A 24,426-nucleotide genomic window follows, 5' to 3' on the forward strand; every position below is an offset into this window, starting at 1 on the left:
ACAACCTAACAACTGGGAGAAGATATTTGCAAACCATACATCTGATAAGGGCTTAATCTCCAAAATATACAAAGAACTGATGCATCTCAACAACAAAAAAAACTAACAACCCAATTAAAAAATGGGCAAAAGACCTGAACAGACATTTCTCCAAAGAAGATATACAGATGGCCAAGAGACACATGAAAAGATGTTCAAAATCATTAACTATCAGGGAAATGCAAATCAAAACTACAATGAGATATCACCTCACGCCGGTCAGAATGGCTATAATTAACAAGACAGGAAACAGCATGTGTTGGAGAGGATGTGGAGAGAAGGGAACTCTCATACACTGCTGGTGGGAGTGCAAACTGGTGCAGCCACTATGGAAAACAGTATGGAGATTCCTCAAAAAATCAAGGCTAGAACTACCATATGATCCAGCTATTCCACTGCTGGGTATTTATTCAAAGAACTTGAAAACACCAATGCATAAAGATACATGCACCCCTGTGTTCATTGCAGCGTTATTCACAATAGCCAAGACTTGGAAGCAACCTAAGTGCCCATCAAGGGACGAATGGATAAAGAAGCTGTGGTATATATACACAATGGAATACTACTCAGCCATAAGAAACGATGAAATCCAGCCATTTGTGACAACATGGATGGACATTGAGGGTATTATGCAAAGTGAAATAAGTCAGAGGGAGGAGGTCAAATACCGTATGATTTCCTTCATTAAGTAGTAGATAACAACAACAATAAACAAACACATAGAGACAGAGATTGGATTGGTGGTTACCAGAGGGGAAGGGTGGAGGGAGGAGGGCTAAAGGGATAATTTGGCACATGTGTGTGGTGATGGGTTGTAATTAGTATTTGGGTGGTGAACATGATGTAAACTATGCAGAAATAGAAGTATAATGATGTAAACCTGAAATTTATACAATGTTATAAACCAATGTTACTGCAATAAACAAAAAATTAAAAAAAAATAAAACGGGGAAATAATAGTGTGTATTGAATAGACTTCCTGGAAAGATTAAATGACATGACTCGCCTAATGCATGTCTGTCACATAACAAGTTCCCAATAAACATTAGCTGCTCTAATACTAATAATTATATTATTAGTTATAACTGTGAGTTCCAATTCCAGGCCTTGCTGACCTATTAAAATATGGCACAATTGCCTTAACCAGGATATTTATTCCCATTGGCACACAGGTGGGAACTTTATCGGTTACTTACACACATAGTTTTATCAGTTGTTTATATACATAGACAGTTTGGCCACAAGTGCAAGTAGCTTATTTGGTAACCAATCAATTCAATCAAAATAACGTTCTGTATTTGGAGAATCAGTGATGGGGGGAGGAAATCCTAAAAGCACCGCACTTGAGGTTTATAAAGAGAGACACAGATGCAGAACCCTGCAAAGATTCCCCCACCCCCCCACTGGCTAAACCCACGTTGTAATCAGTAACTGTGAAGAACTCCGCTCCAGAGTAGGAGGCAGGACGAGAGAGGGGTTGTCCCTCCGGTGGATCTTGTCTGTCTGACCTCAGAACAGAGAAGCTTGACTATAGTCAGGAATTGCCTTCTGGAATGGCCTTGTCATATTTACTGTGTGACGTGGGAGTCTCTCTTCATCCAGGGGTTATCTCAGCTTCCTCCTCTGAAACTTCTGACCTTTAAGGTACCTCTGTCCCATCCCTACTTCACCCAAAGGCTTAAAACTCTATGGTTTTGCTGCGAGGACGAAGGAAGGCAATCTGAGCATTTAGAGAAATTCTGAGAGCAGATGATTGAGGTTTGCCTCTCTGCCATCTCTCCCCACCCCTCCTGTTGAAAATTATTAGAGTCCTCTTCATCCTCAAGGTCAAAATTAAACCCAGGTTGATACTCATCTCCTTTGTGATCCTCTTTGCCTATCTTTATTGTTCTCATCAACTGCCTCTTCCAGAATCCATAATCCGTGCAGAATAAGTCACTGCAACTTCCGGGGGGAGTTTGAGGGTAGATACGCCCCCCTACGCCTACCTACCCCCTTTCCTCTCGCTCCCCCTCAACATTTCCTTACTCTCAGCCAACAGAGGAGTTTAAACATTTAAATGCGGTATCTAAACTGCATTTAAAGAATTAACCCATTTTGCCCCTCACTGATCTCAACCACAGGGTGCCAACCGGACGCTAATTGCTTTCATCTGCTGGGGTTCCAGACAGCTCCTCAGAAGGAAGGAGCGCACATTCCTGGCACCAATTGGCTAATTCAATTTACTTCAACGGCATTAGCCTCTGTCAGAATATTCATGAGCAGGGGAATGAGGACCCGCGGCACAGGCAGGCGGCAGCCACTCGGGCTAGGGAAGGCGCGAGGGAGGGGAAGAGGACCGCGCGCCGCGCTCGGGGGACGGTGACCGCGACCAGGCGGCTCTTCTCCCCGGCCGGGCCGAGCGCAGGGCGCCGCGGGAAAGCGGGACAGGGCATCGGCGGGGCTGGCGCGCCTGGCATTGCCTCCCAACTCCTGGCGACTGCGCGGACTTTGAGAAAGATCCGAAGGCAGAAAAGCTGTGACACTTTTGACAGAGGGGGTAGGGGGGTGGGGGGCGGGGGCAGCGCCGCGAGCGGGGCGAAGGGACCCAGCGGGACACCAGCTGCCCGGTGGGGGAGGCAGCGATGTGAGCTGGACGCCCGCCCCGGAGGAGTCTGGAGCAAACGTCCCCCGAGAGTCGCCGGCCGTGCCAGGTAACGCGGAGAGCTCGGGTGGGGCCCCGCGCGTCTGTCCCCGGGCGCCGGGAGCCCGTTGTCTCGGGGAAGCCGCCTCCGGCCGCTGCGCGCGGTCCTGCTCCGCGCTGCGCTCTCCTCCCAACTACCCGCGGCCGCCGCGAGCCTGCGAGCCGGCCGGAGTTGGACTTCCTCGGACTTCGCGGGGACGGGGACGGGGACCTGAAGGGGCTGGCTGGCCCGGGGAGCTGCTCTCTGGGAGAGGGAAGCTGGGGCGCAGCGGGGCTGGCGGAGGACGCGGTGCACTGGCGGCGGGGACTGCGCGCGCCGAGGGACGGGGACCGGGAACCCAGGAGCGCGGCTCGCGGGAGCGCTTGGCCCCGGCTTCGCCCCTCGCTTGCCCCGCAGGCGGCGGCGCCTCCCTCCGGCTGCCGAGGGAAGAGGGCCGGCTGTGTCCCCCGCGCGGGGATGCGCGCCGGGAAGGGGGACCAGAAACCAAGGCTCCGGGGAGGCGCGGGAGCCTGCAGGGCTGACCCCAGTCCGCGCCGCGCCCCCACCCGAGCTCGGCCGTGGGAGGAGAATGTGGTGGTGACTCGCGTCCCCGCCACCTGCCGGACATCGCCAGTTCCCCGGATTTCCTGTCTTCGGGCCCTGACACTCCCAGGGAAAGCTCTGAACTGCGCTCGGGTTGTTGGGGCTTTGCTTGTAGTTGCAGTGCGGGGACAGCCGGGGCGAGGGGGCAGCGAGGGCGTCAGAGGGGGTGAAAGTTGCAGAATTGTAAAGGAAACGCTACCGCGGAGTCCCAACCTGCCCTTAGCAACAGGAAAGACTGTGGGCTGGACTTAACGCTAAAGCAGAAGCCTCTGCCTGGCAACCCACCTCGGGTGCGGGGGTAGGGGCTAGAATCTGGAGGGCAGCCCGGAGGCAGCGCCAGAGCCTTTTTTGCTGCTTAGACCAGGCAGAGACTAAGAGAGCTGGCAGCAGAGCACTGGGGGGTTGGTCACGGGGTAGATTCGGAGATTCCTGTGCCATTCCTATTGCCATTATTGTTGCTGTTATTAAGGCTGTTGATATTATTGGCACGAACACCAGGAAGGATTTGTCTGGATTGTTATAGGCAGCCTGGAAACTGAGTCTGCCCCTCCCCAAATAAAATGTCCCCTGACCCCCTCTAGTCTCTGATGTGTATCTCTACCAAAGGAAATTACCCCCTAGAGCTTTGGCTATGTCAGGGACCCAGCTAAGGAACTGGATCTACCTAAGAACAACAAAAACAACAAAAAGTCATAACTGTATAATGTGCTTACACCAGTGCTACGAATGAATGTTAAATTTCTATCTGCTGACGTTCCCCAGCCTCATCGAGCTCAGAACCGTGGAGGCATTGCCAGTCTTGAACCCCATACTTGACCTAGCTTTTTCCTTTCATGTATTTCTACAATCTGGACATTTATTTTTCTCTTAGTGTGACACTTGCAGTCCCACTGGGCATGTTACCTGGCATGGGCAGGCTTCAGTTCTCCACACAGAGGCAGCCACGAGGGCACCTGAGGCTGCCTCCTCTTGGCTTGGCCCCCAGTCAGAGCTGCTCCAGGGCGCAGGCTTGGCCAGCTGATGACACACAAAACAGGGCAAGAGTGTGAGAGAACAGCGTGTCAAAGTTAAGCCGAGTGCAGAGTGTGAGGTCAAGCCTCCTGGCTGGCCACATCCCTTCCTGTGAAAGGAGAGAGAAAAAAGAGGCAAATGAAGAGCAAGTAGGAAGTATTATAAATTGGAAGCATGCTCTCAGAGTCTACTTAGGCTGTTGCCACTGACTTTGGTCTGACCTTTCCTTTCAGTGCTTCTGATTTTCCCTATTTGCCAATGCATGAGTAGCCATGCCTTTCTAATAGGACAGTTGTGGTCAGATGATCTAATTTTGTATCCAAAAAATGCTTTGCCCATCCTGGGAAAGGACAATCTATAAAATACGCGATTTTAATGTTTTGTGAAAAGTTTGCTACACTGCAGGTTAAGGAGATCTATTTTTAGCATGTGTACCATGTGGCAGTGTAAAATTAAAATGGAAAAGAAAAGTACGAACATAAAAATGACTTAGCATTCTTGACATGCTTGTGCATACTTGTAGAAAAATTATCTTTCATTTGGGGAGAGTTGCCTGGGAATTTAATCAGTGTTTATACTACTGAAACGCCCCCTACTACCTTTCTCCCCTGTAAAATTTTATGAGCCAGTTCTCACAGGAAAGGCAATGAGAATGTAGTAAGGGGTGAGGGCTGAGAGGCAAGATGGAAGGGTTGTTAGGGGAGCTGTCACATAGGGTTTGGAGACTGGAATGGGAAGATGCCATCATCCTTGCAAAGCAGGGGAATCTTCTTCTGGAAAAAATAGTTGAGCAGTGTGGGGCAACAGACCCAGCACTGGCTGTCGTTTGCTCTCAGATTCAGGAAGGGGACTCAATAAATGGTCCAAAGAGAGCTAACCAAGGTGTTTTTCCCTCCTCCCTTGGGTAAAGACATTGCCTTCCTCTTATCTCTGGGTTGGTGTTAACTTCTCTATCCCGGTCTGTACAGTGCAATAATTTCCCCTTGCCATTTCAAAAAGATTCAGATGTACTCTCTCAGCCCTTTATATATTTGTAAATATTCCCCAAGTTCTGAGGCTTCTCAAAGACGTGTAGCTGTTGGCAAATTTAAGTAAATAGTTGGAAGTAATCAAGAGAGCCACTGAGAAGTGGATATGTTTTCCCCTGGTGGAGAAGTTATTGAATGCCTTTTGAGCCAGAAAATTAGCAGTTTAGAAAAGCAGGAGGGATTTCCTTGACTTCCCTCTACCCATAAACCAGTAGTTGTATTTTTCTTTCCCTCATAGTAGTGAGCACTGTTTGCTTAAGCATTTTTTACAATTTTGGACTTAAAATGGGGTTTGGCCTGGTGGTGTTCTATGGAGAGAGGAAAAATGTAAAGAGATACGGAAGGAAGAGCTGCAGTGGCTAGAACATAAATCAGCCAGAATATATGGGGGGGTGATGAGAATAGGTCTTTTCACCCTTAAAAAAAAATGTCCACTTTGGAAGAAAAAGAAGTCTGATTATTGGCATCCAGTGCTGAAACCAAGGCAGCTGATGCCGAAAGGAGCCAAGGGCAGTTCTTCTTAGTTTAGAAACAGCAAGACAGTCTCTGCCAAAGATTGCTGTAAACACGGAATAAAGATTTCATTGTGGGCTGGTGTGACTAGAATAATTAGACAGTTAATTGTTCATTCTGATCTGGTGGAGGTGCAATCAGTAGTGCAGAGCAGCAAAAACAAGAGCAAGGGAGAAATAGAAAAGTAACACATCACTTTTATCTTGTTTCACTGTGATGGTACTTTGGAAAATCCTGGTTAGTTTTCAAAACAAACAAACAAAAATGCATATTCACATCCCCAGAACACTGGGAACACTGGAGATCTGAGATCCATTGTAGACAAAATTTCTAATCTTCTAAAAACAGCATGGGAAACTATAGTAGGAATGAATGCATTAGGTAATTTCGGTATTAATTAATAGATTTTAGTTAGGTGCAAACCTTAGTGTCAACTCAATCAAAATCTACACAAATAGCACCAGATTTTTGTGCTTTTCCAACACTTTTTGCACAGGCATATAAGGTCTGAGAAGTAAATATTCCATTTTTGACATTTAATTATTTTCTATTGTGAAACAAATTGCCTAGTGATTAATCTTTCACATTTAATTGAAGAAATAGCCTCCTTTGTATTTTCATACTAATTTAGAGACAAAAGAAAACGCATTTTAAGTGATAAAGGTGATTTTAAGCAGCTGAGCATCTACAGTTATTATAGACCATAGACTGTGGCTTATTGTTATTTACTGAAAGATGGCACTGTCATAAATTCCTTCTGAAATGACTTCCACAAATGAAGAAATGAGTAAGGGACTATAGAGAGCATTAAGGACCTGGTGTCTGGGGCGGGGGAAAGGAAGAACCATGTATGTATTCATTAGGTTCAAAGTCTCCCGGAATCCTGATATTGACATGGAATATAGAGCAAAATTCTCATTATTTGAATTAAAAAAGGAACATCTTTAAGTGTCAATGTTAAGTATAATCGTTCTGGGAATAAAAGCACTATGTTAGAAAGAAAGCATAATAAATTACATAGGGTCATAAAGTCTCATAAAGAGAAATACTTAGTTTCTCCAAGATATTCATTTCCTCTCAATTTGTTTGAGGTACAAAACTTTCTTTACTAACCTTTAGTTTCTTTTATCCATCATGAATCAAAAGGGATCACAAAGGCAGAATACTTACTGAAGTATTAAAAAGTTTAAGTCGTACAAAATTATGGAACTATCTAGCTTTCCGAAGACAAAATTCTACTTTACAAAATGCACTGTCCACAGCAATTAAAAATAGAAAATCATATTGCCACATTAAATTATGGCAACAACCCATTTTAAAGAGAAATTTAGCCTTTTCTCATTTAATTGCTATTCATGGTTTGCTATAGTTTTTCAGAATAATCTGCCAATCTCCTGCTAACCAGGACTGTCTAGTTAAGAACGATCCTAATTACATATGGATTAACTTAATTTTAGTACCCTAAGAATATTCAACTCAAAGCATTACTCAAGTGCAATGCAAATAGAAATGGTCTGATTCCCCTCAAGGTACATGTAATTTTTTTTTAAAGTTTAAGGAATCATAAAAGAGAGAACATTTGGTATGGGAATACATCAGTGAATAACTACTATAAAAGAGTAAGGGAAGCTATAAACTGTTAGATCTTTTAAAAATATGCAAAGTAAAGTTATAACAACTAATACCACTCATTTCTTCTTCCAAAGCAGTGAGGGCTGGTCACGAAAAATACCGTGCAAAATACAAACATCAAAGACATGCACAGCATTGCCTGGAATGGGGGTATTTTTGCTATTATAGGAATGTTTGACAATCTAATCAAAAGTTTAGAGTTTATTCTAACTAATGCCATGACCATGTTCACAGTAAAGTGGTATCTTGTATGGAAGAGGTATTTCTTTATAGTTCTATGGCTCCTAGCTGGAATCTTACACATAGTATATTCTCAATAAATATGTGTTGATTTCATTTATTATAAAGAAAATAAAATTGAGTTAATGGAATTTCCAAGTTAGATGAATTTACAATACTTTAAGTCAAATACCTGAATGATCTCTGTTACTTCAGATTCTTTCTCTAAACTGGCAGGATATGCCTGTGACCAATAGTAGTAATCGTTGGCAATATTCTGGTGTGGGTATAGGGGAGGTAATAAAAGAGGAAACATTTGAAAGGCTTTCCAATTTTTTTTTGGTTTTGCCTAAATATTGAATGTGTTTATGCATATATAAGCTGTTAAAAATGCATACTCTCTCTTCATAATAAAGACGACACTTCACCAAACGGTTCTTATTCACAAGTCGTCACACAGATTCCACCCTTGAAGTACTGAGTATTAGACCAATTATGATTAAATGGCTGCATGATCTCGCTGTATCGATTAACTAAAGAGTAATTAATAAAATAGTAATTTCATTCCCTGGCAATGGCTACATCTGGTTGTCACAGAAGTTTGACCAAATGACCAAATGGTGAAGCCTAACCATGCAACTGCAACACTGTGTTCCGCATCTGGCAGGAGGACAGAAACCTACATTGAAATTACTTGTGGCCAATACACTTACACTTATCTGCTCCTGCACCTGATTTATAACTAAAATAAGCTATGTTAACCTTCCACCAAAATGAAAAACAGGTGCCTGTAAGGAACTAAAATGTCTATAGGTAAATCATCAGTCTGTTTTTTTTTTCTTTTAAGTATGACCTCAGTTGAATGAACAAGGTGGTCTTAGTGTCTTCCCAGAGAACAGTACATAGTGTAACATGTTGGCATAATTGGGAGCTAGTAGTCAAGAGAAAACTGGGATAGAATTAGCATGAAGATTCAATTACCCCTTGTTCCCAGAGAGAGTTGTTTACTAGGATTAGTGTTCAGGTTGTGGTCAAAAAAGCATGGAAAGATGTGCAGTGCAGTGTTCTTGTTCTCTGGCTGATATCTTTGGATGGAACCAAACTTTAGTTTCCACTTTCCACCAATAAATTAAAATAAAGTTTATTAAATAGTAGCTGATGTAGATTGTTGGATAGACATTTTAAGTGTGCTCCGAGCATAAGTATTTTAGATGTATTTGTAAAAATCTGTGGTTAAAGCTATTGTATACATAATATTTTCCAAGGAATAATGTACATTTTGTATCATATTCATTATTGTTTTATTTCATTTTATAAAGTCAATGCCTTTGAACCCGTTATCAAGTCCTAATATGGGGTTAATTTGCACATATTATGAATAATTGATGAACGTACCATTATTTGTTTTTAAACCAACAAAAGTAATTTCATTTAGCAATTTAATTAGAACTTGGCTAAAGGAATTTCATTTAGAAGTAATTTCTAAAGGCAACCAAATACATGTTTTTTAATTTGAAAGATTATAAGCACTCTGATATAAGTATCAAAACAGATGGAAGTGAACACTCAGCCTTTGGATCTAAGATCTTTTTCCATGCAAATGTTTTGAATAGACATGTCGAGTGGGTAGTATCACTTACTTACCACCTTTTAAGATGGGGGGAGGGAAACCAACTGGACATTACAGCCATCTCTGTGCCCACCCACACAGGCCCAAAGGCTCCATTATCTTCATTTTCTAATGCAAGCAACAGTATAAGTTCCAGTGTTTCTCTTTTTCAAATCCCTTGATTCCCTGCATCCAAAGCCTTATCTGGAGTATGAATTTGCAAAGGCACCATCATCACATCATTGAAAGAAGACACCACACTTGAGAGGATGTGTCATGTAAGCTTTTTTTGGATATTAAATAAGAATCTAAATCTGTGCCCATACTTTGCATAAACTGGCAAGAACTCCCAAAGATGCTCATCTTACAAATAAATATTAAATAAGATTTTTGTGCTATCACTAATGTCACTATAAATTGTATATAAAGCAAATAGTATCTAGCAAAGTAGATCTTCATTAACATTATAGTTTTGAAGTGTTAACAGTTGTAGCTACCTTTATGCTTAGCCTATGCTCTCATCTCCTTAATATTGGGAACATTTATTTCAGTCTAAAAATATGAGGCAAACTCGTATTTGGAAATAAAATCCTCGAGTAGTCATTAAAAAATTAATCCATTTGGCAGTTCAGCATCTCAGTGGAATACTTCAGGCAGCTAAGCACAGAGGCTATCATCCGATTCACAGGGCTGACATTTGGAGATCAAATTGGTTGTTTCTTTAAACACAGGAAAACAACAGATTTCTTCATGATATAGAAGTGCTCTGTATGTCTTTGGATATGTCTATATAGTTCGCTTGTATCAATTAAAATGTGTGGCATTCACGGAGAAAGCAGAGAGAGGAATGAAAATAATCACCATTTATTTAGTCCTTGCCTCTGTGCGAGACTCTGGGCTGAGTGCTTCACATGCTCTACCTCATTAACCCTCTTTGTGCAGTCAGTACTGTTAGCATCTTCATTTTGCAAATGTAGAAACTGAGGCACAAGATTAAGTGGTCACTGAGGGCAGATTTCAAGCCCAGGACTCTCTGACTCCCAAGTTTGGTGTCCTAACCGTAGAGCTACACTACCTCCCCAAGAGCAGGGTTTCTTAACCTCGGCACTACTGACATTTGGGGCCAGATAATTCTTAATTCTTGATTGGAGAGGGGAAAAAGGAGTTGTCCTGTGCATTGTAGGACGTTTAGCAGTATCTCTGATGTCTACCCACTAGATGCCAATAGTATCCACTCAGTTGTGAACACCAAAAATGTCTCCAGTCATTTGTCACATATCCCCTGGGGAGCAAAATTACCCTGATTGAGACACATTGCCATAGAGCAAAGTTCAACTTCCATGTATTGCTTATCAAAGCACACATTTTCAATTTAAAGATAGGTCATCTATTTTACAAATAATAATATAGGTAATTCTCATGGTTACATTAGCCACATTATAGACGATTTGTAAAAAAAAAAAAAAAGACAGAACTTTGGGAGAAAAAAATTAAGTCAACATGCCTTCATTAATATCAAGTCTGTTCCTACTAAACTGTTTCCTTTGGGGCCCAAACAGGGTGATCAAGAGATTGCTGTGATTATATCTTTGTACCAACAAAGATTAGTACCATGGTTGGAAAATTTTTAAACCACAGTGCCCCAAAATACCAGTTAATAGATTGTCCACTAGACTTCAGGTTCCAGGAGGACAGGGATCAGAACTCTCTTGTTCATCTTTATATCCCCTGAACCCAACATTGTGCCTAGCGCATAGTCAGTGCTCAATAAATACTTCTTTCTTAAATGAATGAAATTATGGTTAACCTAGGATAGGTTTTGAATGCTCGGTTGTAGGGCTCTGTTTGGACTTGAAATGTATTAAATTTTGCTTTAATTAGTGGCATGGATGTGCACGTGACAGTATGCTGATCGTATTTATAAATTTAATGAAACCTGAAGGGATAGATAATTCATTAGATGAAGAAATAGTATCAAAAATGCTGATAGGATGAGCTAGATCTAACAAGACAAAATTTAACATGAATGAATGCTAGTAAGGAAAACAAACGATGGGGAGGCTGAGTGGCATGCCCAAGGCTTCTCTCAGCTAAGGACAGGCAGAGCTGGGACTGAAAGTCAGGCCTCTTGATACCCACTCCTTCCAGGGATGAGTCGATCCTGCCTTTGCTTTGTCTTGGTCAGGGCACACCTGAGATGTCTTGTTCTGATCCACTCAGCACGCTGTACCTGAGTCGTGTCTATAGAAAATAGCCACTGGCCCATGAGGGGCTCAGAAACATGCCTTTCAGATGAGAGAAATAGGTGAAGGCCTTCAAAATGGCACACCTGACATGGAAAAGATTTAGAGGGACCATAATAGTCATCTTCAAGTATCTGGAATATCTTCACATGAAATAGAAAGTAAATTTATTCTGTATTGCCGTGGAGAACAGAACCAGGGCCCCTGAATGGAAACTACAGAGAAGCAAATTTTATCCCAGCATAATGATGAGCTTCCTAATGATGAATTGTCCTACATTGGAGCGGGCTCCCCTGGGGAGTAGTGAGCTCTCAGTCATCAGAGGGGAACATGCAGATGACTGGCCTGTGGGAATCTGAGCCCAAACAGATGGGAGAATGTACCAGACATTCTGGGGGGTGCTCTCTAGCCCTCAGTGTATATGAACTCTTTCTTATAGGCTATTGTTGACCCAGTAAACTACTCTGTGTAATTCTGTTAATAAAAGCAAGATTTATGTTTCCTCTAATCCACATATTCAGAGTGATGGGGTGAATAGGATAAGCAGGAGAGAGAATCTTACCACGTGCCATACAGAATAGGAATCACTTCTGATGTGCCAAGCACTGCGTAAAGCACGTCACCAACATTATCCCATCTATTCCTGATAAGACCCCCAGGAAGTAGGAACTGATACCATCACCACTTTGTAACTGAGGCAGCAGAGTCACAGAGAAGTTAAGTAACCTGTCCAAGATCACACAGCTAGTACTTCCAGCCTTGCTATTTGAACCTGAGTCAGTCCAAAGTTATGAAGTCTGTTTTATAACTGCTATAGCATACCACCTCATCCTTTCAGCAGGGATACACTATTTTGTTTGAAATGTTGGCAATTTCTAAAGTTTGAGACATTTGGCTATTTAAATGCAAATACCTAAGATACCTTCCAAAGACTAAAATACATCATTTTAAAAATTATTCGCTGTTTTCTATTATCCATGATGTTGCTCCCTGCAAATAGTGCAAATTGCTATGAGTCAACTTTAAATCAATGAGTAAAACATGGTTTTTAGGTTTTATAAAAAATGTCTGTTTGAAGAAAGATTGGTACAGCATTTCAAACACTCTTTCGTAAATTTGGGAAGTAGAACCCAGGCCTCCACGCTGAAAGTACTAGTGTGAAAACAAGATAGATAACTTTCATTTCCACAAATTTAGGAAATTCTAATGGTCAAGTTTTTTTACACAATTACTTCATTAGAGACTGTGCTCTCTTCTGATCACCATTATCTTGTTGGATTATCTTCTGTCATATGATTATCTTGTTGGATATTTCATAAAACCAAACTGATTTTTAAAACTACTTTTTCTGCCTTTATTATTTCAGTGCCAAACAGATGCTGAAAAGCTCTAAACTATGCTCCCAGAGAGCACTGGATTCAGCCTATTTGTAAGTCTGATTTAGTTGAAGATAACTTGAAACTTTGCAAATTAAATCTGCTGACTTCCTATTCTAAGGCAGTGCTGCTTTGTTCCCAATATTCCAGATAATAATCAGCAAAAGACTTAAAACACACTTCTGCATGTGCTTTCTAAACTTATTGCTGCCCTGGTGCTTACATGCACTCCAATGCTTATTGAAATCCATAATTCTATGTTTATCATTCTTGCAGAGCATCAAGCCAGTGCTAGGAGGGGTCCCACACACTTATAGGACTTAAAATGGCATCTTATGCAGCTCTCTACAGGGTGGTTGTTTTACCAAAAGCAGGAAGCTTCGCTGGGCCCTGTGGCTCACAGCACCAAGGAAGACCCTGTTCTTCATCTGTTGATGATCAGAGTCATCTGCTGCTCATGAAAGATGTCTTGTGCTGTATGTTCACAGCCCACCCAGGCACATGTCTAAAATAACTGCATTGCTGAGCCTCTTACCATAAGATTTACTCATCAGGGTACCATTCCACCATGTCAAATTGTAGCTTAAGAATGTTTATATGACTTTGTGAAGTGAAATGGAGATTAGCACACGGATGTTTTATTCACCGATTTCCCCCTTGGTTTTTACATTATTCTGTAGGGGGAAAGCTTTATAAAAAAGACTGTTCTCAGGCTGGCCCCATGGCTTAGCAGTTAAGTGTGCGCGCTCCGATGCTGGCGGTCCGGGTTCGGATCCCGGGCGCGCGCCGACGCGCCGCTTCTCCGGCCATGCTGGGGCCGCATCCCACATGCAGCAACTGGAAGGATGTGCAACTATGACATACAACTATCTACTGGGGCTTTGAGGGGGAAAAAAAGAAAAAGACTGTTCTCACTATACTTCATGGTGGGACATATTCTAAATCAAGAACCAAGACGTTTCCTAAATGAACATGTGTTATAGGAAACATCTCTACAACTTGAAGAAGTATGGCGCTTAGAGTGTGAAGGCATGAAAGCATGCCTTCAATCCCACTTGAGCTACCCAGAATGTAGGATCCAATAGGCTATTGAAGGGATTCGGACAGAATAAATTAGAAATTGACCTCAGAAAGAAACATCCTATAAGCACTGAGGACTGTACCAGGCAAATGCTGCTGGCAGTGCCTGACCCTGGACTTCCAAGCTCCCTGAGTCAAGGTGTGTCAAAAACCATGTGGCATCAATCTCTGCCCTCATTATAATTCTGAGAAGCGTAGCTGGCCTTAAGACACGGCACCTTTAGAAGTCACTGGCTAAAGGATCTGAATAACTGAGGAAGGAGTAAGTGATGTATAGAAGAGAAAAAAAGAATGACCACTAAGTCATGGCCTTATTTATCATAAGAATAGAGAGGAAATGTGTCATTATTAGGAGTTCATTTCATTATGATATGTAGCCTTTAAATTAAAGAGATCTGCTACCTTCCCTTCCCCATCCTAACACCACCATTAGGAATGTCCTACAGAAGATACCAAAGATAACTCTTGCATCTTTGAGATAAAAGGAAACCTTCCATACATTTGGTGCTGGGTAAAAGAAATATTTAAGTGAAATCGAAGGCAGTAAAAATAAGTAACTGCATTGAAAAGTCACAACCATATTGAACAATAAACAATTTATAGAAGGAGCTCAGAAAAAAATTGTTTTTTAAAAAATTGAAAAGCATATCTTCTGACAAGTATTCTTTATTTATAAGTAGAATTTTTCAAGGAACACAAAAACACTAAAATAAAATGTAAGTTTGACATGCACATTTCTCTTTGAGGCTTGGCAAAAAAGGAAAACCTAGGTAGATATGAGGTTGATTGCATAGTTTAATTCAATGATCATTATCTACACTAATTGAGAGAACAGAAGAAGTCAGGATTATATGTAATTGTAAATAATTAAAAATCCTTTATAGTTGACTAGGGAAGTGTTTTGGGCCTTTGACTTGAATACAGGTAAGCCCAGGGATCCAGCAATTCAGTGTTTTAAAAGATAAGGAAGTCTCATAAGTGAAGTCTAGATACCCAAGCCTGGAAACGTCTCTTGTTGCCCCTCTCCCCTTAGCTCATCTCCTCCCTACTTGTCCTGGGTGCTTGTGAGCCACACTCGCCAGGCCAGTCCTGGGCTTACTTCTCGCTGTGTACGCCAGATAACCTGATGGCGCATCAGCTGTATTCTGGCTCTTGCTTTCTGTTCCCTTAGAGCTCCTGTGAATTTGTGGGTTGGAGGGCAAGGAATGGGAAGAGGTGCTGAGAGGGTTAACCTAGGAAGTTATTGCCCCAGTAACACAACCGCAGGTCTAACAGAGCCCAGAATGTTTACCACTATCAAAAACACAAAAACAAAAACACCATCTCTCTCTTGAACATTTCCCTGGTTCCAAGGCAAGCTGGAATATGAATTATTTCAAAAGGATTCTGTGCATGCAAAGTAAATAGCTGTCAAAAAAGCTATAATTAAGGAGATAAGATGCTGTCAATAAACTTGAAATAATGATTTTTCCTTGGAGCAGCCACATTATGTCTTTTCTCTACCCTCTCCTCAGATAGCCTCCCTCCAGGGTAATCTAGAATTTTCTCAATATCATTTAGGAGGGGAAACTCCCTATGTACCTCTTGGGAGACTTTAAGAAATTCCACAGACAACACTCTTCCTTTTCAGATGGACATGTTGCTAATGTTTTCTTAAAATTCATGATGTATTTTTGGCCAATTATTATGAATTGTCCTCCCTCCAGTGTTCTCTGAATTTAAAGAACCCAACATAGTTTCGTTAGCTGATGGCCACAGCAATAGAGAGACCTCCTGGGTGTACAGAGCCCTGCCTTTGCAAATTCATTTCATATATACTATTTCATGTTTTCAGAGCCATCTGCCAACAACACTTCTCCTGACATTGATTTCATATTGTATTTCTTTGGTCCACTGGAACATTTTAGGTCTCAACAAATGTTTTTACATGAAAGTATAGACTTTCTGTACTAAAAAAAAGTCACTTTCTTTACTCTTCCACTCTTAGGAACATTTCTGCCACAGCCTTGCTCATGTCACCCCCACTTCTTGAGGAAACCACATTTCCTTCAAACTATCTCTGATGGTTTTTTCCCAGAAGATGGCTCAAAACTTCTGCTCTTGAATGAGACCTCAAACAATTAGCCATAGATTTCTCTACCCTACTCCACAAGACTCTGATGTCCTCCTCTATGCTCAATTACAATTGTGCACCATATTTGATGGTGTTTTCACCAGTGATGGTGGTTGTCTCGGGTGTATATTTTCTCTCCGCCTAACTGAGTCATAACTTCTTCAAAGCAGAGATGGGGTGTGCTCCTTTTCTATGGCAGAGAGTTCCCCACTCTGAATGTGGGGCCTCATCAACACACGCAGCCTGATGCTTCATGACACCCCTGAAACATTCTGCTGTGTCAGCTTGATGCTGGGAACATTCTTATTCCACACTCCTGCCAGCGCCTTGTCTGATCCACAGCCACAGAAAGATGAGAACTCCAGATGGTCGTTGCAATTTCAGGAAAGAAGGGGCTGCAAAGGTGGAAAGCGAGGGGCATAAGGGCACTATTAGAACTAAGAGACAAAATAGGAAAGTTAGGAAGGATGTTGGGAGGGAGCAGTAAAGCAGAATTGTGTGGAAAAAGGAAAGGTTTTCAACTTTTTAAAAATAAGAATAACTACATTTTATGTTCACTCTCTGGAATCTAGGTGCAGTTTTGTGATGTGTTGAGGAAAGCAATTTGTTTTTAAACTGCATGTGGCCTGTGCTTTAAAGGATGAAGTTTGCAGGGGTTGAAATGTATTTTCTTTAGGAGTGGGTGTGAGAAACATCAGAATTACCAGAACAACTAACCATGGCCTCCATCTCTGAATTCCAGGCACTAGGTGGCATTTGGCAAATCTGTTCTCTGTGTCCCACCAGCTAAAAAATCTTCTGTTTGACTTCCACCATCTGCCTCCTCCTAGCAAATCTAACCCAACTCCAAAATGAACAGGTGGATTTAGGTCCTGGAGATTGGCACTTTTGTGGGGAAAACTAGAGAAATTCATTAACCATTAGCAGTTTGAAATACTCATTTACAGTTGAACCTAAAGCACAGTCGTTCTCTGAATGTGTCTTCCCAGGTTGAGATGTATTAATATGAGACATCCAGGAAATAGGCTAATTTAGAAGGAAATGGAGTTCTTAATGAATGTTTCCTACAGATTCCATAATGACTCCATTCTGCTTTTGTCGTGTGAAGAAGTATGCCCTTTTCACTGTTATTAGCATGCGCTTTTTAGAGATTCACTCCTACACAGTACAATGACAATTATTTTTCCATGGATTTCTACAGATTCAGCACCTGCAGGTTCTGCACTGAGAATGAGAACATGTTCATTCAAGCCATATCTCTCCAAACCAAGATTAAAAACCAAATACAGCAACATCCCAAATTAGGCCAAAGTGCCATATAAACTCCCAAATTGCCACATGCATGTGATAAAAGAAAAGAAGGGTAAACAATATGAAAATTGGATGTTTTGCTCAGTCTTCATTGTAGCTTGCCACAATGTAATTTGGTATATATCTCTACAAACTAACATGAGCTAAAGATTTAAATGGATGACTGCAGAATCAGGGCGAAGAGGGCATCTTAGTCTGCTTGGGCTGCCATAACTAAATAGCACAGACTGGGGGGCTAAAACAACAGAAATTTATTTTCTCGCAGTTCTAGAGACTGGAAGTCCAAGATGGAGGTGCGAGCAGGTTGGTGTCTAGTGAGAGCTCTCCCCTTGGGTTGAGATGGCCACCTTCTCACTGTGCACTCACATCTCTTCTCTGTGCGTGTTGGGGGAGAGAGATGGGAGTGGGGAGAGGGAGAGAGAGAGGGAGAGAAGAGAGAGAGAGAAAGAGAGAGAGGAGAGAGAAAGGAATGAGCGAGAGAGAGAAAGAGATCTGGCATCTCTTCTTATAAGGACACTAATCCTATCAGATCAGGGCCTCACTTTTATATCCTCATTTAACCTTAATTACTTCCTATTTCCAAATATAACCACACTGGGGGATTAGGACATCAACATATGAATTCGAGGCAGACACATACATTCAGTCCGTGATGGTGACATTTCAACCAATAAAGCTTATGAACGTATTTTTCACATTTAGATTGACTCAAGCATTAAGGCATCCCTGCAGGCCCTTTGAATTCACTGAGTTTAAGTGACTTTCCTAGTGGTCACACAGTAGATGACTAACCTGAGACGGGATTCCAGGACCCCATGCCATTGTTCTTGTTGGTATAATACAGTGCATCGCCACCCCCCACCACCACCCCACCACCCTACCAAAGTGCCTCTGTACTGCTTAGGTGGCCATTGCAGTTCATGTTGTTTAGCAATGTCTACTGCTGTCTAGTCTTAAGAAATATCCAAAGAATGTAGGTTTTTCTCTCCATTCTACTGCTTTATATTCTGGCCTTTGTCATTTTTTGTTTAAATTTCTAGCATTAAATTATTGCTGGTCTCCAAGTCTCCATCCTCTTATTCTAGCAAAACACTTAACTTCTAGTAAGACTGTACTCCTTTCAATAATCCCCTTGCTTCTAGGACTGGACTCCCAGGGGTCTTGAGTTGATATGTCAAGGTAGCATGAAAGAATTTCAATCTAAAACAGAACTGAAGGATACAAAATGGAGAATCTCATTCATGTACCCTCAGGAAGACAAAACTTAAGGACTAAGAGACTGATTTCCTATAAATGCCTGATTTACTGAAAACTGGTAGTGTTGGAATTTTCTTGGATAATGGGGGGTTGATCAGAGTTTGTCTCATATCAGCCTTGGGAAGTTTTACCAGAGGCATGAGCAGGAGAGGACCCAGGTAGGTTGGTCTCACAAAGTGGACTGAATGGAGCCTCGTTTGTGTGACTGGACTGGTTTTGTCTGCTCGGAAAGTTTTCAAGGCCCGTCTCCGTTTGTTTTTGATTTTAACGGACTCTAACCGAACTCTTCCCTCTTTACATTCCCTGCCCATGAATGCAACGTATCCCAAACCCTCAATGGACTTGCCTGCAGCTTGCTACAGTTTGCTTGGCCCTAATTGCAATTCCTCTGCTAACTCATCTTTGTGAGCTTGGCTCAGTTTACTTCTTTATTTAGGTCAACAATAGTTATGCAGATGGAGGGTGAATCCAGCAACGTTCCTTCCTCAGTCAAAGGAACCATAAGTGGATGACTGAAGCTTGTTATGCATTTGAAAGAGAAGGGGTTCAGTGTGAGGGTTCAAGGTCATTACTGTAAGCAATAGTCAGGGTAAAATCTGCTAGCTGCTATAACAAAAACATCAAATGTCAGTGGTTTAACACAATAATAGTCTATTTCTGGCTCACATCACAGTTCAGCTTTATGTCAGGTGATCCTTGTGAGCTCTTTTCCTCCATGCCCTTTTCCTACAAGTGAGTCAGAAATTCAGGCTGCTTCCATCTTGTGGCCCTACTTCACCAAGGGGCAGAAATCTTTGCTTGAAGTCAGCAGAGGAGCAAAGACAGAAAGTGTGGAGGATCTTTGAGAACGTTTTATAGTTAGTAACCAAAATGGTGTATATCACTTCCAACTGCCTATCATTGACCAGAACTCTGCCATAAGACCCCAAGCTAACTGCAAGGGAGACTGGGAATTGTACTCTTCCTGTGTGCCCAGGAAGAGGAAATGGATATTAGCTTCTGGTCTGTCTCTGACACAGCTCAAAAACTTTTCTTCACTTCTAAGAAGCATCTTGGTGCTTAGGTGAGCTCACCTGGTTTGGTGGCACTGAGAACAGGGGAATGGGGATGGCAGAACACCAAATAATTGTCAGTAATTCCACTTTAGCTATAACATGAAATGCAAACTCCTTAACAAATCTCGGGAGACACACACAGAGTTCTGTATAATGGTTAAGCGCATTGTCTCAGGAATCAGACAGTCTGAGTACAGGCAATGCTGCTGGTCCCAGGATCACACATTGAGAACCACCACCCATAACCCGTCCCACTTCCTGTGGATGTGGGTGTCATTCTCTCCATCTGATGATTAGCTCCTCTAGCATTGACTAGGGGGTTAGCCAACAGATGTTGGAGTCTGTTTGGCTTTAAATCACTCTTCTTGACTCTCCCTGAGCAAGTTAACTAAATTCCTGGACAACTTACTTCATATCTCTGAGCAAGTTGACTAATTTGAAAACTGAGAGTAATAATGCTGATCTCAAAGGAATTACATTTGATTATCTAAAGCATTTTGCGCCTTCCCTAACACAGTGGAAACACACAATAAATGGTAACGGCAAATATTATCAGAAGAGGCTACGTGTAGTTTGCCTCTATACTACCTCTAGCCAACAAAAATAACTGCAAAATCAGATTTAAAAAAAAATAATTTTTTAGGTGGTATGAGGTAGTTTATAAAGCAGCACATTTGGAATGCCTAAATCTGTGTACACGTTGTGTGACTTTGGCCAAGTAACGACATCTTTCTTTAAAATTATTCATGTTACCTGTGTCACAAGATTGACATCATGATTACCTATGTCATGAGATAACATGTAGAAGCATCTAGCACAGGTCATGTAACGCCGTAGGTACTAAACAAATGTTGAGTAGCAGTTATCAAGTTCCTCTCAAAGTGTTCTACAGTGTCAAATACTGTTTCAAACTATGCGAGTGAGAAAAAGCCCCTTAGAAAGACCTGTTTTGAAAGAATAAATGATTATAGTTTCAAGCAGATGCTTATTAGGGTGACGTTTTGATCTCTGACCTTCAATCACTCCCCACCCCCATTTGAAAAGAGCTTCTCGATGCCTCTATTCAAATGATAATCACTGTGCAAAAACTCAATGTCTCTTCATTGAGGAACTTACAGTACACAGCTTAATAAACCATAATGAACTGAAGACGTGAGAATAACTGGATAAACAAGCCTCTCTCTCCAGCTGTCATGTCTGTTTGTGACAGCAACTGGTATTTCATTGTCAAAGATGCTAATTTCAATCTGAGCTGTGGCAGTGTTGAGAGGAGCATAAAAGGAATTCTTGATTATCTATATCAGTAACTGTGGTCCCTGGGGACACACTTGGAAACTTCAGATCACTTATGGCAAGAGTGCTGTGATAAAATACGCATTAATGAAGCTTCACGATTTACGATGATAAAGAAGTGGAAAGTTTTGTCCTCTATGATAACTATTTGTGGCTGGTATTTCTCTTTTTACTCTTTCTGGAGGCTTTATCAATGACACTTGTTGTACTAATTATTATATCACTCTGTACCTGGACCACCATCTTATTTCTATAACTGTTCTGTCAAACTCCTGGGGGCTTATCATAATACTGTTTCAAAAGTAATGATTTTCCCAATCTAAATTTAGGAAATAATAATTACCTTAGCTGCTGGACCACATTAGCTGCCTATCAGAGTTAAACAAACACTAATTATTATTTCAACTTAAATATCATTGCTTATTAACAGTGGCCAGGCTACAGAGGAGAAGAGGGAAGCCAAAGTTCTCAGAGATGCATAGCACACAATGTAGGGGGTGGGAAAGAGGGGTGTCAGGGTGAAATCAGAGTGACCACTGTCTTTTCTTGGGCATGGGCCATTTTTTATTCTAAAATTATGTTCTTCCTATTTTGGGGGCAGAGGGTGTTGCAATGGCCTTTCTTATGTTAAATGGTGATAATACTAGATGATAAGGTTTTGGGGGGGAGGAACGTTTAATAGTCTTCTTGGCAAAATTGAAAGCAACTCTAACTCCTCCCTTTCTCTGTTTTGATCAGGGTTTGAAATCTCAAAATCTGGAAACCGGTTGGACTCCCCCCTATAATATCCCAGCACAAAATCCTTAGGTGGTCTAGGGCTTACTTGCCATTTTACAAAGTATCTGTTCCATTCCTAGAAGCTCTCATTATTAGAAAATTACTCATTTTATTGATCCAAAATCCACCTTCATATATTTGCAACCCTATTTCCGTCCTCTAGTGCTACATAGAATACCTCTCATTCCTTTTGTTATAGCAGTTCCTCAAATATATAAAGAAAGACAGCATGGTCTCCCAGTTAGCATCCACTCTAGCAATCTTCATCTGCTGCCCATGATTTCTGCTCCATAGTTACCCTAACAGTTGCTCCCCCACTTCCAATCACCTCCATGATGTGTGCCCCTACAAAAGAAGGGTCTGACACATCAATTTCCAACTTAGAAATGTTCATTTAATCGTCTAGAGAACAAGGCCCAAAGTTTTTAGAGTGGGGTTAGCTTCTCCACCATCTGCTTCCAAACAAACCTCCTCTCCCACAGTATTCTCTCTTGTACAACACACACCAGTGCACATCCTTCTCTCCGTTCTTATAGTTTTCTGATCCTGGGCCTTTTCTCATCTAAATGCTGATCTCTAGCTCTGTAAGTCTGACTGCTCTTCAAAGCCCACTTCTTTCCCAAAACCTTCTCAAATCCATAGGTTGCGATTTACTTCTCTGTCCCCTAGATTCCCATAAAATGGACTTTATATTGCAATACCAGCACCAATGATTTATGATTTACTTACTTGTGTTCCTGTTGGTTTCAAGAGGACATTATAAGATCTGTAATTGCACAGACAGACTTACTTGCTTACGAATACCCTGTAGTGTCTACCATAGTGCTTTGCACATAGTTTAATGTTCACTGAAATTTTGTTCAGTTGAATTAAATGGTCCCTCAGATGCACACAACCTATCACATACCCTTCCACCACCATTCCCAGTTTGCCAACCCCAACTCCCATTGAGATCTCTCTTGATCTCGACCTACACTGTCCAATACAGTAGCCACTAGCCACATGTGGCTATTCAATTTTAAACTCACATTAATGAAAGTTAAATAAGATTAAACTTGGAGTTCCTCAGTGTCACTAGCCACATTTCCAGTGCTCAATAGCCACATGTGGCTAGTAACTACCATACTGGACAGCACAGATATGGAACATTTCCACCACTGCAGACAGTTCTGTTGGAGAGTGCAGGTCTAGACACTATTCCAACAATAGGAGCATTACCTTCCCTGCTCTGTGATTAGCCACATCATACTGTGGGCAAACAGCATGCAAGTCTCTGGCTAATTAAAATCCCCAGGTCTTTTTTGAATGAACAGCTTTTAAGCTAAACTTTCCTCATACTGCACTTAAACAATTACTTTGGGGGATCTAAAGGTAATCCATCCCCCATTAAACCTTAATACATTTTATCTTTTCTATTTTATCCCATCTGTCCAGCTTATCAAGATCTTTAGTTTTTGACTCTAGCATGATTTGGGCCATCCTATACATTTCTACACATTTCTAAGTACTTCTGACTTCACATTAGTTGTTGATAAAATTGTTGTCTATAAACACGATACTATATAATTTGTCACCCAAATCAGGACACTTTTCAGAGCGAAATGGAAGGCTGTAAAAAATTATGCTGAGACACAGGTATTAACCAGGACTGACCGAGGCTCACTAGGATGGATAGAATTTTATCCATGAAAGATCACATCTACAGCTATTGCATTATCACCAGAAAATGTCCTCCAGATTAAGACTGACCTAGTATTCAAAAACCTGTTAATATGTTCATGAAATTTCATCTTATTTCAGACCATATTACTCCATTCCATTCATGAGGCTATCATGAGGAATAAAATATGTTACTTAAGTTCAAACCATCTTAGTGTTTCAGCATGCAAGAGATGAATCAACACAGCATTTTTCTTTTTCAGAAATAGAAGAAAACACAATACAATGGAAATAAAATTTATGTATACATTAGATAAATATGAGAAGAATAAACATATTTACAAAATTTGGATATAGTGTCTTCCTTATTGTTATACAAGGATGCCTGAGGTTCACAAAATTTGACTTGTACGTGATAGACTAACAGTGGCTGAAGCTCCATTTTAAGAATAGAACAAAAGGAAAGAACACAGGTAGTAATTTTACTTGGGAAAGATATTCAACATATATCACTTGTGAAAGTGTCAATTTGGAGGAAACCTACGGCTCCTAGTGCTCAGGAACTATTACTTGCCATCCGTCTATGGCAACTAGGTCAACAAAATCCTTGTTAAAACCCTAAACCGTAGAACATGGGCCCTGATTTTTAAAAAAGGTAAAGGCAAAAACAAGTGCAGACACTTAAAAAATGAAGATGATGATGTAGCACTGACAGACCCACATAAAAGTAAAATAAAACAAAGATTTATATGAAATCTGTTTTCATGGATTTTTATGTTCAGAAATATGAATAAATTTGGGCAAAAAGTCCCATAAAAATTAATGTGGCTAAAAGTCAGCTACAGGTCATAGCATAAGACTGAAGGAAAGAAATGAAAGAATAATATTAGACTGAAACCAGGAGAGAGAGACCAAGTATTGGCTCCACCTCTAACTAGTCCTGGA

General features: G+C 41.3%; 1 protein-coding gene across 1 annotated transcript in view; it reads left to right on the plus strand.

Moving 5' to 3' along the window:
* Nucleotides 1-2,661: 2,661 nt before the first annotated feature.
* Nucleotides 2,662-24,426, plus strand: part of CDH20 (cadherin 20) — a 194,591-nt gene continuing 172,826 nt past the window's right edge. The window contains exon 1 of the mRNA XM_058557243.1: nucleotides 2,662-2,732. The gene's annotated coding sequence lies outside the window, so the exon portion shown is untranslated. The remainder of the gene's footprint in view (nucleotides 2,733-24,426) is intronic.

Source organism: Diceros bicornis, chromosome 16 (genome assembly GCF_020826845.1).
Source record: "Diceros bicornis minor isolate mBicDic1 chromosome 16, mDicBic1.mat.cur, whole genome shotgun sequence".
Lineage (NCBI taxonomy): Eukaryota > Metazoa > Chordata > Mammalia > Perissodactyla > Rhinocerotidae > Diceros > Diceros bicornis.